Source organism: Chlorocebus sabaeus, chromosome 2, assembly GCF_047675955.1.
Source record: "Chlorocebus sabaeus isolate Y175 chromosome 2, mChlSab1.0.hap1, whole genome shotgun sequence".
In the NCBI taxonomy this organism is placed as follows: Eukaryota; Metazoa; Chordata; class Mammalia; order Primates; family Cercopithecidae; genus Chlorocebus; species Chlorocebus sabaeus.
Window position 1 is genome coordinate 66,457,284 of NC_132905.1, and position 4,342 is coordinate 66,461,625.

The following is a 4,342-nucleotide window of genomic DNA, read 5'->3' on the forward strand; positions in this document are numbered from 1 at the left end:
GAATGTACCAGTGTTGGTTTCTTGGTTGTGACAAATGCCATAGTAATGTAAGGTGTTAATAATAGGGGAAACAGGGTGAGGGCTATTCAGGAACTCTCTGTACTTTTGAGTATGATGGTTAAGTTCATGTGTCACCATGGAGGGTGGTTTTGGGAGAGATTAGCATTTAAATGGTTGAACTTGGGGTAAAGCCACCTCCGGGGTGTGGGCGGGCCTCATTTTATCAGTCGAAGGCCTGAATAAAACAGAAAGACTGGCCTCCCTGAGCAAGATGGAATTCTCCAGCAGGCTGCCTTCAAACTGCACCATTGGCTCTCCTGGGTCATCAGCCTGTGGGCCCACACTGTGGGATTCGGGCTTGCTGGCCATCATAATTAGGTAAGCCAATTCTTTATAATATCTTTTATACACGCACACACCCTATTGGTTCTGTTTCTCTGGTGAGCCCTAACACAATGGGAAATTTCTGTACTCTAAATCAAAGACCTACAATTTTTTTTCTGTAAATGTAAAATTATTTTAATATAATAAGTTTATTTTAAAAAGAGAGAAGGCTGGGCACGGTGGCTCATGCCTGTAATCCCAGTACTTTGGGAGGCAAGGTGGGTGGACCACCTGAGGTTGGGAGTTCGAGACCAACATGGTGAAACCCCATCTCTACTGAAAATACAAAAATTAGCCAGGTGTGGTGGCACATGCCTGTAATCCCAGCTACTTGGAAGGCTGAGGCATGAGAACTGCTTGAATCCATGAGGCAGAGGTTGCAGTGAGCCGAGATCGCACCACTGCACTCCAGCCTGGGTGACAGAGCAAGACTCTGTCTCAAAATAAATAAATAAATAATAAAAAGGGAAAAAAAAGAGGCATGAATTTTGAAGTCATGTAGATCCATTTATTTGTTTCCTGTGGGTGCCAAAACAAATTACTACAAGCCTGGTAGCTTAAAACAACAGAAATTTATTCTCTCATAGTTCTGGAGGCCATAAATTCAACATGAGTTTCACTGGGCTGAAGTCAATGTGTTGGCAGGGCTGTATTCCCTCCAGATGCTCTAGGGAAGAATCCGTCTGCCTCTTCCAACTTTTGGTGGCTGCCAACAATCCTTGGCTTGTGGCCACATCAATCTCTGCCTCCACGGTCACATTGCTTCCTCTTCTTCTGTGTGTGTTGGTCTAATCTTCCTTTCCCTCTCTCTTATAAGGATATGTGTGATGGTATTTAGGGCCCACTTGGCCAATCCTCAGTGATATCCTCATCTCAACATTCTTAATCACATCTGCAAAAATTATTTTCTCAAATAAAGTAATGTTTACAGTTTCCAGAGATTAGGACTTGATATATTTGGGTGGCCATTATTCAGCCTACTACACCCTGGCTGTGTGAAATGTAGGACTTTCATAGTATGAGTAAGCCGGCTCTATAATTGAAAGTAAAAACTATAACCTATTTTCAAAAAATGTTCATCTGGATTCCACCTGAAGTCATCTTAGTATGACCACTAGTGAGGTAGGAGGCAGGACTCGACTCTGGAGGTGGGGTTCAGACACTGGACCAAATTGAGGACTAGCTAAAGCAGGGATGGGGTAGAAGAAGCTTTCCATAAGACACACCCACCATTGTGCCATGTCTGTTTACCATTCCCATGGTAACACTCAGAGGTTACTGCCCTTTCCATGGTAGTGACCCAAGACTAAGAAGTTACCACCTTTTTCCTAGAAATTTCTGCATAATCTGTCCCTGAATTTGCATGTAAATAAAAGTGGGTATAAGTATGACTGCAGAACTGCGTTTGAGCTGCTACTCTGGGCACACTGCCTGTGGGGTAGCCCTGCTCCACAAGGAGCAGTACGTCTGCTGCTGCTGAACACTGTCACTTCAATAAAAGTTACTGTCTGACACCACTGGCTTCCCTTGAATTCTTTCAAGTCAAGAACCCTCCTGGGCTAAGCCCCAATTGGGATCACCTGCCCTGCATTGGTGGGACCTAAGCCACACTCTGCCAAACAGTGTAAGAGACTGGTCTTAGAGGTCAGAGAGTTTTACCTTCTAACTCTGGCAAGCTTGTGACTTCGGTTAAGTCAACATATTCCTTGAAGGTTATCTCTTCATCTGTACAAGAGGACACTATCTCTGACTCAGAGGAATGCTGTCAGAATTCCTGCAGACTGTGAAACAGATGCACAACAAATGATCAGTCACATTCTCCTCCCCCTCCATTTTATAGTTTGTTACACTTCACAAAATATTTTCTACATACAATAACATTTGATCCCCATAAAATGTGTGAGATAAAGCCAAACGTTTCCTTCTCAGATGGAGAAACTGAGACTTGATGTCAACTGACTTAGCCAACTTTGCCTAACTAGAAGACTAGAGGCAGTGGGTGTCTGAAAGCACAGTCAGCAGAAGCAGAGAGGCAGATGCCCCCCAGAGATGGGGCAGGTTTGCTGACCTGGCATTTGATTTTTTTTTTTTTTTTTTTTTTTGAGAGGGAGTTTCACTCTGTTGCCCAGGCTGGAGTGCAGTGGTGCAATTGCAACCCACTGCAACCTCTGCCTCCCAGGCTCAAGGTGATTCTCCTGCCTTGGCCTCCTGAGTAGCTGGGATTTCAGGCAGCCACCACTATACCTGGCTAGTTTTTGTGTTTTTAGTAGAGATGGGCTTTCACCATGTTGGCCAGGCTGGTCTTGAACTCCTGACCTCAAATGATCCACCTACCTCAGCCTCCCAAAGTACTGAGATTACAGGCATGAGCCACTGCACCCAGCCTGATTTTTTTTGTTTCCATGATTTTCATTTCCTTTCTGTCCCTGGTAGGCATTTGAGTTTATGATCCATGATGTTCCTAACTTTGGTTCACACTGCTAGAACTTGATCATAGACTTTTGGACTTGAAGCTGTAATACTCCTGGGGTTCCCCGGTGACAGCCCACACAGTTTTCCAGTGGCTTCTTGGCCCTGGCTTCTCTGATCTCACAGTCTTCCCCTTCTTCTAAATGCTGCAAGGCAAACCCATTGTTTGTCCTCTGGTTTGACCAGGTTCTTGGCTCTGATGGCCCCTTATTCTGAGCCTTCCAGGAAGAAACTCCTGGAGGACCCTCCCGCCTCGGGACCCAGCACAGGGCTGGATGTCCTGAAGGTCTGCTGAAGGGGACTCGTGCTGAGCCTTCGGGAGGTCACAAGGAGAGAACAGAGGATGGGTTGAGGGTCCACATGCCAACATATCAGGAGTTGGACTGCTTGGGTTCCAATCCAGCTCCCGCACCTCACTGCCCCGATCCTGGGCAAATCACCAAACCCTTTGTGATTGGTTTCCTCATCTGTAAAAAGGGAATCATCATTGAATCCCTAAGCAAAATTATGAGGCTCGGGTGAAATACTGTATATAAACCTTTCATAACAGGGCTGGGCACAAGGTGAGTGCTCGCCTTGACATTGTTGCGCCAGATTCCCCTAATCACATCACTGCATGGCTGTTCTCTCCTCACCTGACCCTGCTGGGTCTGCGTCGCTGTCACTTCTTGCTGCGTCGCCTTCCGTGAGTCCTCCTTCCCAGCCCCCTAATCATGCCCGCCTGAGCAAGAGGATGAGAAAGTGCCGACTCCGCAGCGGGGGGACCCTGCTGCTGTGCGGGGCGCAGTTCGCCGAACCCACTGGCCGCTTCTAGAGAGTCGGCCCCAGGGCCAGCACCTCCACTTGGCAGGCGCTGGGGCGCCCGGGGGAGGGCCATCGCGGGAAGGGCCCCGAGTCCTTGGACCCACCGGCAGTCTGGAATTGGGCCGCGGCCGCCATGGCAACGCCCGAAGGCTGCTGGTAGGGGAGGCAGGCCCAGCCCGGACGAGGCCCCGCCTCCAGCCAACGCTCCGCCCAGAACGAAGCCCGGCCCTGGAACGAGCCCCGAACGAAGCCACGCCCCCAGCAACCCTCTGCCGCAAGAGAGGCCCTGGTCTGGCCCTCTGTGCCTGACGTGCCGCCTCTGACCCAGCGACTGTTCCTGACTGACCACAGGTGCCGCCACCGCCTGATAATACGAGTGTGTCTAGTTCCGTCTGACTGAACGCAGATTTCATGGGTGCCTGACAGACCAAGACTGCTGGATCTGTCAGCCTGACCGCAGCTGGCTGGCTGGCTGACTGACTGACTGACTGACTGACTGACTGAATGGCTGACTAGCTGACTGGCTGACTGGCTGACTAGCTGACTGGCTGACTGGCTGACTGGCTGACTAGCTGACTGGCTGACTGGCTGACTGGCTGACTGGCTGACTGGCTGGTTGACTGGCTGGTTGACTGGCTGACTGGCTGACTGGTTGACTGGCTGGTTGACTGGCTGGTTGACTGGC

At 49.5% G+C, this 4,342-nt stretch overlaps 1 long non-coding RNA gene across 1 annotated transcript; it reads right to left on the reverse strand.

Annotated features, from left to right (window-relative positions):
- Positions 1-881: 881 nt before the first annotated feature.
- Positions 882-3,807, reverse strand: LOC119622629 (uncharacterized). Its single transcript, XR_005239237.2, has 3 exons — positions 3,489-3,807; positions 2,044-2,165; positions 882-1,276 (listed from the first exon to the last, which is right to left on the reverse strand). It is a non-coding gene; the product is annotated as an uncharacterized lncRNA (long non-coding RNA).
- Positions 3,808-4,342: the final 535 nt, after the last annotated feature.